This window comes from Lissotriton vulgaris, chromosome 3_1 (genome assembly GCF_964263255.1).
Source record: "Lissotriton vulgaris chromosome 3_1, aLisVul1.2, whole genome shotgun sequence".
NCBI classification, from domain to species: Eukaryota; Metazoa; Chordata; class Amphibia; order Caudata; family Salamandridae; genus Lissotriton; species Lissotriton vulgaris.
In genome coordinates, this window is record NC_141689.1 from 1,389,272,020 (window position 1) to 1,389,287,645 (window position 15,626).

The following is a 15,626-nucleotide window of genomic DNA, read 5'->3' on the forward strand; positions in this document are numbered from 1 at the left end:
AAAAAATATACAATGTCTTTGTGCTACTTCCACTCAGCTGTTTTCAGCATTTTGGCACTTCTTACCCATAAATGCTCATAAGTGTTTTGAGAGTTTTGACATTTTGAAGTTGAGGACCTTCTCCAGTGAATCAAGGCTAGTGTGAAGATTGGAACACGCTTAGGCAGATGGGAGAACAGTGAGAAGGTGTTATCTACATTAAGATAATGTAGACCAGACACCTGGAACTGGAAACATGTGAACACAGACGATGGGCACAATACAGTGTGTTTAGTGTGTCTCTAGTTGCTATTGACTTGAGACTTTGACAATGATGTCTCGGCCTAGCCCAGTGGAGTATTCATCTCTCGCCTGTGTGCGTATTGTTATGCCTGCACTTGTCCTTGCATTGAACTGCATGAGGAACTACTTTACAACTGTAGCCCTTTTGTTCTTCGTCTCGTGTGTGTGCCTCTAATGTGCTAATACAGCATGCATTCGCCCATTAACCCCAGACCAATTGAATTAGCTAATGGTTGCTCCACTTGGTGCCACAGAAGCATTGTCTCTTCGTGGTAACGAATAGTACTCAAACACTATGTCTGACAGTCACAATCTTGTGTCCTGTAGATCTGGTCTACCGGACATACCAATTCATAAAGGCAATTCATTAGATTCAACTATGTTGTAAAGTGATGCAAAAAGAAATTGGGCCTGATTCAGAAAGGGCCTCCGCATTCGTGGCGGAGGCCCAGCAGTCGTGGGGGAATCTTGGCACTCGGCGCGGAAGATGTTCAATGAGAATTCTCATTACAGAGATTCCACCCCAAGTGCAGAGATTCGCCCATAACTGTTGGGCCTACTCCACTAGTGCGGAGGCCCTTTGCGAATCAGTCCCATGATTTCCTCACTACAGTGTAGGAACGAATCTCTAACAGACATTCTTCATCGGCCTTTATTTGAGAGAGTATAATTCATTTTGATTCAACGCTCTTTCAAATTCCTTGGCATATTGCTTCACCACCAGTGTGAGATGAGGTAAGAAAAATAAACTTGGAGCAACTTTCAGTGCCGCCTATTTGCTTAAGCACTTCAAGTGCCTGAGTTTTTCAGCAGTCACACCAGTGTATTTCTCCCTCACATCTGTTGTAATCTCTTTTGTCTCTGTGCATCTCTTCCTCTGTTCTCTACATTGCTCTCTCTCATCCGTGTTCTTCTCTCCACCATGCACAGTGGTGTTCTTGTGCCTCTCCCTTATCCCCGTGCTGTTTTCTTCCTCGTGCGCTTCTCCCTCTAACCTCCCTTTCTCATGCGCTTCTTTTCTCTTGCTCCCATCCTACCTGCTACCTTATCCACTCGTCCATTATGCTGGGTTAGTACACCAAGCTAATATCGTTCAACATTTGTGTTGTTAATGGTAATATATTATCCATTTTGAATCCTTTTAAAGACTGGCTTTTATTTGTAAACTTTTAATATGTCCTTATTCACGTGTAAACATGATTACCCATCAGTATTACCCACTGTACATACACTTGTTTAAAATACTTTCTAGCAAAGGACGCCTCAGGTAGATTCATAGTTAACCAGTATAGTGCAGTTACCCCACTGGCTGTATTTGTAGGTAGTGACTGACGTGTAATACAACTGTATGAGGGTGCCAGTGCTGTTGATGTTGAAGTACTATTTTTCAGTACAAACTCTTCCAAATAATATGACCTTGCTTAAAATATGCAGAGTTTATACTTTGCACGCATTCTTTATTTCTGATCCTTGTCCGCAGTCATTCATCCAGTCCTGATAGGCCGTTTGATTTCTGGTGAAAGCATTCGGGTGACCCTTCACTCCATGTCTCTAGAAATGCCATTTCTGTCTCAGAGCTTTTCGAACACTAATGCCTTTTCTCTTGGTCCCGAGGCAGTTGTTGCCTGTGGGCAGTAGTTGTGTTGGGTACTGTCTCAGTTCTATTGTACTTTGGTTAGATAATCATATTGCCTTTCAATAAACTTTATGCACTTGCTTCTCCAAGGTTATGAAGTTGATCCGTCAAGACTTACTTCTTGAATTAGCAAATGATTTGACACTTAGATACTCTGAGGTGAGTAACTGAACAATATAGTAAACTGCAACTAAATAATTTAGTCAAATGCTGCTTGGACATTGTTCACACTTGTATCATTACTTTAATGTGTGACTCAAGGCATACTCCCTCCTATGACAATCCGGTCTGGGTCCCTGCCTTCTCACTTATTGAAGGAGGTCAAAGTTTGATTTATAAGCCTCCTAGAGTCTTTATTGACACCAATCAAATCTATTTGCCATGCAATGACTTGGCTAATTACCAACTAAAGAAAGTTGGATCCCATCCATCCTATGGCAAACATTTTGTATTTGTTGTCTTCCTTCCCGAATCCACTTTTAAGTCATTATTAAAGTTTGAGCTATTGTTGTTGCATTATTTACCAATGCCAATAGCTCAAACTTTAATAATGCGAGACCTATTGCATTGCAAATGCTTGTTTATTCTGCCTCTAATTTGGTCAATGGGAATATGGATGTACCCCAGATAGGTTGTCGACCCCTTCCAGCACTTCTATATGCCGATGATTGTGTGTTAATTTCCAGAACACGGGTGGGGCTGCAAAGGCTTTTAACTAGTTTTAATAGTTTCATGAGTGATATTGGTCTGAAAACAAATGTTGCTAAATCCCATGTCATGATGGTGGACAAACCTCCTATTAACACAAAAACATGTTTTATTAATAATGAAAAATTACTTTGTGTACCCACCTTTTCGTATTTGGGCATTCTTTTTAATCAAAAAAATACATGATCCCACTTAGTGGAGGCAAGAATTGGAGGTTTTAATCGTAACGTTGAGGCTATATTTAGGTTCACAAAAAAACTAGGCTCCCGGCCTATAAAAGTCATCACAGATATATATAAGGCTCGCACTTGCGCCATTACTTTGTATGGCGCTGGTATCTGGGGGTTCTGTAACACTGCTGGTCTACAGAGAGTTGAAAATATGTTTTTGAACAGATGTTAACAGTGCCTAAAAGTACAGCCGTTACTATTTGTCATAATGAATTAGGTGTAACCCCACTATATTTTTGTCTCCAGTTATCACCACTTCTGTTATGGCGTAGTATTTGGGTGAAATAAGAGATTGTCCTAAATCGTGCCATAATCACTGACTGAAACTGGACTGTGTCAAGAAAATTCCCTGGATCATGTATATACACAAGTTACTAGGGAAGTTGGGGTCACCAGACTGTATTGACACTCCCTGTAATATAGTCAAAATTCCAAGAGTCAAATTGAAAAGAATGTTTATGACATATAGCTCTGAAGTCAGAGATCGTGTAGAATATAGCAAGAAAAGAGTTGTCGAACACTCATTGCTGGTTTGTTCTTTAGGCACTGAACCCTATCTCTCTTTCTATTTTAATCATCCTAAGATGTTTTATCTTATAGGATACAGGATGGGTATTGCCCACTTTTTGGTTTCCTATCTGCGTAATGCACATTGTGAGGCAAAATTGGATTTGTGTCCTTGTGACTCAGAATCAGCACAGAGCACTTAACATTTTATGTTTTTCTGTGGACTTTATACTACTCCTAGTTGCGCTTTTTAAAACCACTGTTACGTTTTTTAAATATAAGAAAGAGCAGGGCTGCGTTACAATAGTTGCTCCTCTTGAAAGATGAATTTATTTGTTTAATGATTTATAAATACATTTCCACTGTGGTGCGGCTTCGGAACATGGTTGGTAAATGATTTTATATTGCTTAAAGCAATATTTTAACATGAATTTGATTGTTTTAATTGTATGAAATGGTTTTATTATGTAATCTTTTATGGTTGATGTGCAGCCGAATAAAGATTTATTGATGATAATGATAGCCAAGTGGTTCGCAGAGTGTAATAGTCTTTGTCTAGTACAAAAAAGAATGGTAGATTAAAATAAGGTACCCTTACTGTTAGAGAATAGTAATCACAATAGAGAAGCCATCTAACACCCACCTAAGACTACTAACGTCTCTTAAGACAGGAATCTTGAATTGGGATATTTTTTGTGCCTAAATACCTGGTTAACATAATGTATACACAGGCTCTCAATTCTGGAGCAATTCTTAAATCCTCTAAGTAATTTATGTAGTAATAATGTGGTATTCCTTTTACTTGCAGTAATACAATGGTGAAAAATAAACCAGAAAAAATGGATCTCCAGAGACCTGGGGCCAGATGTAGGAGCCCTAATACCGGTCGGTAACGGCCGAATTCGGCCGTTACCGACCGGTATTAGGGTTTTCTGATGTAGGGGGCCTATATTTTACCGATTCTGTAAATTTACAGAATCGGTAAATTTACAGAATCAGTAAAATACCGAATCGGTATATTTACCGATTCGGTAAATCCATATGTAGGTGACACTCCTAAGAGTGCCACAGGCCCTTAAGAGTCGGTATTTTACCACCCAATCCTATTGGGTGGTAAAATACCGAATTCAGGTGTGCATGCACATCTGTGCATGCACACCTGTGCAATGTGACACACTGACATGCCCTTAGGGCATGTATGTGTGCCACATGTAACACAAGCCTGTATTTGGGGTGCTAGAGGGTGTCAAAGTGACACCTCCTGCACCCTTGCAGGATTCGGTATTTACCGATTCGGTAAATACCGAATCGGTATTGCCCATTGATTCCTATGGGCTTCAAGGCCTATAGGAATCAATGGGCAATACCGATTCGGTATTTACCGAATCGGTAAATACCGAATGTTAACGATTCGGTAATTCAAAATTCAAAATTTGCTACATCTCCCTCCTTCTAATTTACCGATTCATAAATACCGAATCGGTAAAATTCAGTATTTATGAGTCAGTAAATTAGAGTTACCTACATCTAGCCCCTGGTTCCCTACACATAAGTATAAGTCAATTATTAACATAAACACTTATTTGCAGCGTGAAACACTGTTACAGTTTTTCTGACAGTTTAATTTCTTTGTTTCAGGGAGATTGGATGGCTAAACCATGAGAGACGATGAGGAGAAGTCAGGAGTCTGCCACGGTACTCAAGAGCGCCTGAAGGAATCCTGGATCTGGCACGGGAGTCGTGAACGCCTGGATGAATAGAGGAAAGACGCAACGCGAACAGGAAACTCCGGACCGCCGGCGGTGAACCAGATGAACATCATGTAGGTGACCTGGAAGTGGTGCAAGCACGATCCTGAGCACTAGAATGCGTAGGAGTTTTATACTTCTCTCCCTGTAGCCTCGATTCCTTGCAGCGGGACCGGCATGCATTACCTTCTCGTCCTGTCTTCCCGTCTCATTCCTTACAAGTAAGCAACTAGTCTGCTCCACCAAAGCCTATTACCTAGCCAAGCTTTTCGCACCTCCCCAATATGGCGCCACCATCAGGTGGCCATAAAGGGGGAAGTGCGTCATAGTAACATCCTGTTCTTTTTTTTCTGCGAGCAGTTTCCTTATTACCTAGCTGAGCGGTGGGGTAAGTTTTTCCCTTTCTTCATTTTAATGTTTTTTCGGCGGCCTGCTATAGTGGCCACTTTTCTTTATATTCACACATTGCTGCTGTGCCCTTCTATGCCGTCGGGAGCCTCTCTTTGTTCCGAGGTTTGCTCTAGCAGCCGTTTTGGTTCTGTGGCTGACCTGATGTGGGGTCTGTTCTGGGCTTGCTCTAGAAGCCGTTCCTGTTGCTATCATTTCCCGTGGCGTCTTGCTTTAGCAGGCTGGGTTTGCAGTGATGCTTTTTGGAGTGCCTGGGGCGACATTGGGGCGGACGGCTCCTTTTTATGGCCCGCTCTCTTTTTGTATTCCCACGTGTGCTCGGCCCCTCTGGACTTCGTGTGTATTTCTGGAGGTTACTTTTTGGCTGTCAGCGTCCTATGTGTGTGCCTGTTGGACTGGACTGTAGTTGCTGGCGTTTTTGGAGTTTTTATAGCTCTTGCCTATGTTTTCCTGGGTCTGTGATGGATTCAGGTGCCTCTTCCTCGGCTCCTCCTCTGGGTGCCTTGCACATTCTCATTGATGAGGCGGTGGCTGCTGCCTTCCGGGTTAGGGAGGCTGCGGGCCCTCCTGCCAAGGTGCCTCATGGGTCTGTTGATCGTCATGATGCTCCTGATGGCGATTTGGGTCCTGATGAGGAGGAATGTGTCCGGGGGCGCTTTGTTCAGGGTGCGGAGCTCTCTGACTTGTTTGCCTGTGTCCGTGTTACCTTGGGGTTCACTCCTCCTGTGTCGGATTTCATGGGGGTTGGCTTCTTTACACTATATCACCAGCCACCCCTGAATCCTTCCAGTTGCATGGTGCGGTGTACAAGGTGCTGCGTAGTTGACAATTTAATGGTCCAGGTCTGGTCCCGTTGGATGATGCCCTCTCTTCAGACGCTGTGGATAAGAGTGTTGAAGGGACGGAGAGGCGTTCCTATGCTGCTTCCAATTTTTCTGTCAGGGGCGATGGCCTGTTCTGTTTACATGGTGCGGTCCCTCCTCAGAGTTTCAGTCCCTGTCTCTTCTTCTGCAGGATGGGGAGGATGTTTCCTCTTTTTTGGCCCTCATGGGTTTGCACGGATATTTCTTTGATTCTTTCCGGATCCTGCCTCCCCGGAGGTGTTGGTCCTCCATTCTTTGGTTGTGCTGCGGTCTCTCTGCATATACTTGGATCGGACCTCTGGTTTCCGTACAGTTGTTTCCTTGTTTGTCGCCTGCGTTATTTCTGGGCGGGGTCTTCGTCCTTCCTTGTCCACCTTGACTCGTTGGGTCGGGTGCTGTGGTTTCGGCTTGCGGTTCTGCCCTCTATCCTCTCCCCTCTTCTGTTCAGGGTAGGTCGACCAGGGGCGTCTCCTCCTCCTGGGTATTGTTTGAAGGGGCCTCCTTGAGGGACATTTGTGATGCTGCCGCCTGGGCTTCTTCCCAAACGTTTGTTTCCCGTTACTTCTTTATTTGGGGATGGCGGCCTCGGCTGCCTTTGGCTCACATGTGTTGTCTGCTGTAAATGGTTTGTAATTTGTACTGCTTTCTGTTCATTTAAATGGACCTGTTTATCACACTTTTTGGGTCTGTTTTCTTACAATCACCGTGTGATTGGGTATGGGCTCACTTGTAAGGAATGGGACAGGAAGACAGGAAGAGGAGGTAATGCCCGGTTACTCACCGGTAATATTCATTACTCCGAGTCTTGGTCTTCCCATCCCATTCCTGACCCATGCCCTCCCTCCAGTTGTTTTTTTTTGGGGGGGTGATTCTTTTGTTTCTTTCTGGGTTTTCTTTGGTATTCTCAGGATGTTACTATGACGCACTTTCCCCTTTATGGTTACCTGATGGTGGTGCCATATTGGGGGAGGTGCGAAAAGCTTGGCTAGGTAATAGGTTTCTGTGGAGCAGACTAGCTGCTCACTTGTAAGGAATGGGACGGGAAGACCAGGACTCGGAGTAATGAATATTACCGGTGAGTAACCGGGCATGACATGCTGTAAATGATACATCTGCAATGAAAATGATTTTTTTTAAAGAAATGTTCACATGCTGTCCTTTCCTAACTCATGCTTCTCTATTTCTCCATGTAATGTCTGAGTATTGTTATTTTTCAGTCAAGCTGGTGTCTAAAGAATAAGCCTCAAAGATAAAGCAATAAATAATAATCCCAACACCTGTTATTGATGGCAATGCAAATAAACAAAACTAGTTTCTGTTTATACAGGCTCATGAAAGTTTGCATTTGCTTTATTAAATTATGCCGTAAATATTTATTAAAATGAAGAGTGTCAATATTTTGCACAACTTGCTTTTCTTGTTTGACAAACAAGAAGCCATGAGATTCCCTTTTGGAGTGGTGGTTACGCTTTAACAATAATCCTAAATAAATATATAAAAGTTTGTAAACTTCTTGTACCATATGTGTATGTCTATCAAAGTGGTTAATAACGAGCATATAACTGTCTCTCTTCCATCAAAATATTGAGTATATTTTTCTCAAAACTTGTAACCCGTTTAGCATTGAAAGCAGGAGAATTAAACAACAAAGATGATTTTAAAAAGGGCAATGATTCTACTAAAATATTAACAGATCAAAGTATGTACATGGACAGTTTTTGAAAGTTCACCAACACTTCAATACAGTAACAACAATGATTTTCAAACACTTTCCATAAACACATGATTTACAAAGGTAAACAGAAACCAACGCTGGGGTAAGTGGAACTGTAAAATTTGACTTATACATGGTGGTGTGTACATAGGTTGTTAAACTGTGTTCTTTATGGTCTGGTTTGACAGCCCAGCTGCCACTACACAATTATATGAGCATCAAAATTGAGGGGCTTTGGCTCCACCCACTTGTTGGGAGGCAGGAGTTCATGTTTTCATTGGGTAGAAGTTATGTGCTTCCAAAAAAAAGTGCTTGCCCTCCACGCAGCTGCGATCAGTTTGTTTATCTATCCAGCTGCCTAAGCTTGAACTTTCAGGGGCAACACATGACATTTGAATGCTATTCAAATGTCTTAGATAACTAGATAATTTTTTTTTTCTTCGGCACCAGCACAGTTGGGAGGAGGGCAGTCACTAACCTGCATGGATTTCTTGCTCTGGCTTGACATCACCTGATCTTTAAACCTACACCAATAATATTCTACAATTCTTTGCTTCCACACAAATATATATCTATACACATGCCATTTATTGTTATGCTTCACATTACGATGAAACATTCCTTAAATGCCAGACCTACTGGCATTGCCAATGATCATTTACTATGCAGTGTGGTACTTGTAGTTCTCCTTTCTAATGAGAAAAGGAGAATAAACAGCTACTCATTCTTAGGTTAAAGAAAGTTGAGCTCGCACCATTATACATGAAAAAAAGTATGCTCTGTTTTCACTTGACAAATGCAAAAAGAACAATTGATGGACAGAATGCAGAACAATGTCATATTTTCACCCCAGTACAGAGATATGGGCCTAAATCCATTGTTTTTTTGCTCACCATGCCATACCAGTTTGGACCCAGCCATGTGCAAATCAGTCTTCACTCTTTACCAAATGGGAACAGTCCAGCCAGAACTGCCAGGCCAGGTCCTCCAGGATTGGAAACAAGCATCCTAGGACCGGTTTTGGGATTTCACCCCTCATCAGCCAGGATAGCTTGACTCCAGTGGCATGGAGAGCACGAGACCCACGTCTGGGCATAGCCATCCCACTCGGGGTGACAAATGCAAAAAGAACAATTGATGGACAGAATGCAGAACAATGTCATACATTCACCCCAATACAGAGATCTGGGCCTAAATCCATTGTTTTATTGCTCACCATACCATACCAGTTTGGACCCAGCCATATGCATGTCAGACTTGACCCTGCACCCAATGGAAACAGTCCAGCCCGAACAGCCAGGCCAGGTTGCGCTCTCCATGCCACTGGAGTCAAGCTGTCCTGGCTGCTATGGGGTGAACCCCAAAACCAGCCCTAGGATGCTTGTTCCAGACCAGGGAGGAACTTGCCTGGTAGTTCGGGCTGAACTGTTCCAATTGGGCGCAGGGTCAAGTCTGATTTGCATATGGCTGGTTTCAAACTGGAATGGCATGGTGAGCAAAGAAAACGATGGATTTAGTCCCAGAGATCTGTACTGGGGTGAATGTATACTGGATGGTTGATGGCTTTAGGCGATTTGAGCCTTGACCCGAGGGATATAAAGGGCTGTCCTGGAAGTATGAACTTACTCATACCAGGAGTGCTGGACTGGGAAACCAAAGCTGCCCTGGCAAATTTGTTCAAACCAGCCCCTGTACAGTGTCTAGCGAGCAGGCGCAGCAAGCAGACAGGACCACTACTAGGGGTTCTCCCCCTCACAAGAGAATTTTGGGAAAAATTGAGCTTTCTACAAAACATTTTTCATTATATATTCAATTGTATGAGCTTTTAAAGCATAGGACATGATGACCTTACAGTGCACAGTGATGTCTATCCACTTAAACAATTATAATAAGGCACCTTTTCACATGCGTGGGTTATAGGTCCAGTTAGAAAGTCTGCACATAAAACGACAATGTGCAGTTAAGACTCCCTTTCAAATAGTCATTCTATCCTTCTGCACAAAAAGACACTTATAGTCATGTTGAAAAGCAATTTGTTTTCATTGATGTTTCAACAACGAACACAAAGGGGCTCATTAGTATGTCCGCCCGCCATACCAAGGTGAAATGGGACCGCCCGCTAGGGGTGCGGCAGTCCCGCACATCCCATTAGGGTGCGCCCGCCACACTGGCGGGCACATCCTGCATTTCTGACATTGCGGCGGGCTGAAAGCACCGCCCGCCGAATGCCAAAAATGCATGTTGTGCTTTTCAAGGCACAACGAGACAGGCACCGCGCGGTGCCTGCCACGTTGTACATTGACATGCAGGGGGGTACCATAGGTACCCCGCATGTGCATCCCCCCAGAGAACCTGGGGGCCCGCAACGGGCCCCCGCAAGTGATTCCTGCATGCCTTTCCATGGCGGCAATGCCACCACCGAAAGACATGTTCCTGCCCACATCTTAATATGGCTGGCGGTGTCTAACAGACATCGTCACCATACTGAACCCTTTCCCGCCCGGTCAACTTGTCGACCGGGCAGAAAAGCGGCGAATGGTCTTTCCATCCACCGCGGACCCCCAGCCACCCAGCCATAGTAATATGGCAGGGGGTCTTTGCAGCAAGGAGGGAGGGCGGATCGTCCCGCCTGGCTGGCGGTGGCTACCGCCGGCCCGGCGGGGGAGATCTGTCCAACATCCTAATGTGGCCCAAAGTTTGTTAATCATGTCATCCTCTAACCACACCACAATTTGTATTGCTATGATTTGCAACAGATATATATTTCTTAAGTACCAAATCGATAGTTGATTAACACAAGAAAGCCAGAAAAGGCAATTTAGTCCTTCAAGCGAGCTATTTATTACCCTCAGAGCTTCAAAAGCAAGGAGGGTCAAGGCTAAAGATCCTGCACCAGTCAAAATACCCTATCTAGGCAAAGTCTATTGCTTCATGCAATGGTGCAAAGGGGCCTGGAACATGACCTCCATATGTCCCAAAAACAAAAGTGGCACAGATGCCACTGAAACAAATTAAGCAGAGGGTGGCCCTGCACTCAAGCATGTACATTTTGTGTAAGTGGAGCTTACTTATTATCCACAAACGCAAAAAAACAGGTAAACAGTGTATCAAGATCTTCCCAAACATAGATAAGAAAACCACTAGTACATTTTGATTGTAGATATGAAAGTTCGTTATTCTTTTTCAATTCTTAAAATTCAAGATCACTGACGCGTTTCGTCCTCATACGCACTTCTTCAGGGCTCCCCTATACTCGAGAACTTTACTTGACTTGAAAATTCTTGTGTGTAATCAAATCAAATGGCATAGCAAGAGAGTATAAAACAAAAATGTAAGTGTGTGTATATAGATGTCACTCCTCTTAATCCAAGGGGATCTTATTTATTCTTGAATTTCCATTTTAAAAGTGATATGGGATATGTATCTCCCGTCTGTCTAAGGTATCGTCTGGTTCAGCGTCCAGAGCCTCTGAAATCTGATGTGGAAAAAAAGGTCAGGGGGCTTCTCTCTAAAGGAGGGCCAGGGATGACTTTAGCGCTGATGGTTGACAGTGTGACAATCTTTGTTGGGATCTTTCAATGATCCTCTCACCATCACCCTCTAACAATTCTCCTCATCTCTCCATAGCCCATCTCTTACATGTATTTCATTTACTTTATAGTGCCTCTCATACTAGTGTTGGGTGTCCAAGCAGTTTAGATCACACACCCATACAGGCCCAATGAATTATAACTATGTTAATCAGTGTATAGGAAATGTTGCATAAGACAAAGGGAAACTATAAGGTGTAGGAGTCACGTGTCATCCATACTGGTAGGCATTTTCTAAGAGTGCTTGGTCTGAAAAAGCGCAAACTCAGGATTTAAAACATACCACAGTGCTTGGAATTGGTTTTTCTAATAAGAATCTATTTGTACCTAAACACACCCTTTTTAGCAATATTAGGTTAATGAAAGACTGGGAAAATACAGAACCTTCTAACCTGTATGATGCATTTTGCAGTCAGCTTTTTAATGGCAGATCATTTATGAATTGCAAGTAACAAAAGGATCTCTGTGACAAAAGCAATAACCCACTGAGCCATGCACATAAAATATAGTTCTGTGATCTGCATGGTACACGTTCTTTGCAGCATGCATATTAACCCTCTGTGCTAATTTGTGATGAGTCAAAACGGCCTAGACAAAACAACGATCTCACTCCAGCAGGAACATTAATCACCAAAGTTATCTTGACTTTTTTTGTTGCCTAAAACTGACTTTTGGATACACAATGAACTCTGCAGCAGGTGCTTTTAAACCAATGTCAAATTTCAAAACACATTTTCCCCTGGAAGATGGAAGGGTGGGGTGGTATTGCAGCACCGCTGCAGAAAAAGCCCCAATTAAGAAAACCAACCTCCAGTAAAAAAAAACAGCCCCCCACCCTTTCAGGCTTCATGGAAATACGCCTGCCGGTATAACCATCCTGGTCTTGCATATTAGCTGTATACAGGGGTGGTATAGGATACATGTGTTTGGTCCAGATTCATAGTGGAGGTTTGTTAAAAGTTATGTAAACAAGCATAGGTTGGTGCCATCCTCACTCATAATGATAATGATATATTTAGTCTGGGGTGTCAAATTATCTAGGCTCAGAGTTTATGTGGCAATAGTGCCTTGGGAATTTAAAGGCAATTTCATTCTTCAATTATGTCCCAGTGCAAGCTTTGAACACCAGCACATGGCCACACATGTAACAATGTTTTGGAGTGTTACCCAGAGAGATTGCCAGTGGTTAGAAGTTTTGCAAGCTGGCTCCCATCACCTTTTGTGTGTTTCATATACCACCCTAAGTGGCTTGGAAATGCCCAGACGTTGGTCACATGCTCAATGTGCCACCGGAACCAAGCAGAACCCGGCTGTTGAGCCCATAACTAGGGGGAAACCGGTTCTTGGTTGCTTGTGTACTGGTTCAGAGAGGACCTGGCTAGGCAATTCGAGCTGGACTGTTCCCATGAGGAACAGGACTACAACTGATTTGCATATGGCTGGGTCCAAACAGATGGCATGGTGAGCAAAAGAACAATGGGTTGGAGTGCTATCCTTAGCGATTACCTACGGTTAAACTTATTGCAAGCAGCCTCCCCTCACTGCCACACATGTAGGTTAGCCATGACAGATCGCTGCAAAGAATAAACGGTCTAACAACAGCATCAGAAACCATGATGCTTCAACTGAGCAAAAGAGAGAGGCCAGAACCTGAGGCAGAAGAATACAAGGCATCTGTAGTAGCAAGGGTAGAAATGAAGCCTGCCAAACATCAGCTATGTCACAATCATGCTATGGATATATAATGCAATTCTGTGTAGGTAGCCTATGCATTCAAGTAGAGAATGTATTTTTAGTGAACAATTGAGTGACTTCTGTGAACCTTGCTTAAAATAAGTCAACTAAGGCATGACAATTAACTGCTGAACTCTCCAACTGTTTCCCAAATTGCTAAAATAAAAAAATTACAATTTCCTGTCTATGGCTGGTTATCATATTAAAACTTTAGGTATAGGCCGGAGAGTTGACTATCCAATATTGTTCATTTATATGGTTACTAAACCAATAGTGGAACCGATATCTGACTTTTTAGTGGAGTATGGCACCTTATTTCAGATATTTACATGTTTGTGGAATGGAGTGAATGTGGTTTGATGCTTCATGATAGTTTTTATAAGGCTGGGTCTTTCACCTATTCGATTGTTAAAATTTTCCTGGATTGATATTGTCTATTGTCTTACTTAATTCATTGAGTGACACTGCAGAAACAAAATTGCTAAATGCTACTGCTGAACACCAATGTAAGAAATTGGGTTATTATCTGAAGGGATAGTACCTACCTCAAGTAATAATCACAATCATTGTCAGGATGAACCCAAAAAATTACTAAATTAACCTGAGCTCAACCCCCTGGTATCTATGGCACAGAGCATGCAGGCTTAACTTAGAGGTAAAGTTTCTATGGGGTACAGAAATAGTAATACAATCAAAACGTAAACAATAAAAATACCAAACTGAATTAGAAAAATAAAATAACATGTATTAGACAAAATGACACATAAATAACCAAAATTCAATAAGGGGGACCCGAGATGTGAAGTTTTAAAGTTTTAAGGAGAAATAGTGCCAAGAAAGAAAAGTGATAGCGATAGCAATGGTCGTGGTGGAACAGGACCTAGGCAGAATTTGACACTGACGGATGGAGCATGGGTCGGATACACCAACCAGGTTTATCCTGGGCAAAAGATTATACCTTCTGAATTAGGAGCTAATTTAAATGTTGGCGGAGAGAGTGAACACCATCACTGTTGGCGGAGAGGGCGGAGAGGCGGAGAGTTGGCGGAGAGGGTAAACACCATCACTGTTGCAGCAGTGATGGTGTTCCTTCATTCCCAGCTTAGTGGTCTGCTCATCCAATTTATATACGTACAGACCATAGGATTAATCACAGTGGCGACTGCTCTGTCTTTGCCATGATTAAATCCCTCTGATGACCCTGTGGTGTAAGGACCATTGGAGGCTGACCTCTAATTCCGCCCACCTAATTTAGATGGGCAAAATCAGAAGTTAGTTTTTATTGCCTGTTGCTGCTGGGAAAATCCCGGCATTGAGGGGCAACGAAAACTGCTGAAGGCTCCCCTCGCCATGGTAGAGTTCCATGGTGAGAGGAGCATTTTATTTTTTATTTTCATAAAGGAAATCCCGCTTCTTGATTTTCGTTTTGAAAATAAAAAGAAAACAGTTTGGTGCACCAAACTCCAAAAGGCATTGTCAGGAACTGCTGTGACAGAGGTTCCTGCCAATGCTTTAGAAATGACTACCAGCTTGACAGTCATTTCCAAATCAGGTGCCCAATTTCAAATCGGGCCCATTGTCCTTTAAGTCCCAATTCAACAGAGTAGTACACTTTTAAAGCCCCTGAGGACCTCACGGAAGTGCTTAGAAACTCAGTGGGTGTCAGGTAGAAGCCAATAGTAGAATCCAGTTCCAGTCCAGTTGCCATTGATCAGCTGGGCAGTTACTGGAAAGGTCTCTAGAGTCTTGGTATATACCTGTAGCTTGAACAGGAGGTCTGACTTATGGACTTTGGAGTCCACGTCTTTGACCTGGGTATAAGAGGGAGAGCAGGTCCAGTTCTTTAGGGCTCTTCTCAGGTTTCATACAGAAGGTTCAATACTCTTCTGATATTCCACAGTTCCAGGAGTCTTTTGGCATTGGTGCCTGTAGATGTCACATTTATGCCTGGCATGAACTAGTTGCTGGAGTGATCCTTGGGTATACCCTAACCAATGAGGTAAAGGTTCCCAGTGCTAACCCAAACCACTTTAGGCATTTTCAAGACAGCGAAAGCCTTTGGCCACACTAAACCTGCGCTCTGAGGGCTGAGGGTGCTTGTAGGCAGTGAACTATGGTAATCCTAATGTCTTCAAACAGCGATCACTAAAATACAATTTAAAGCCAATCCAGTACCAACAAGAAACTCATGAACAGAAGTCTTGTA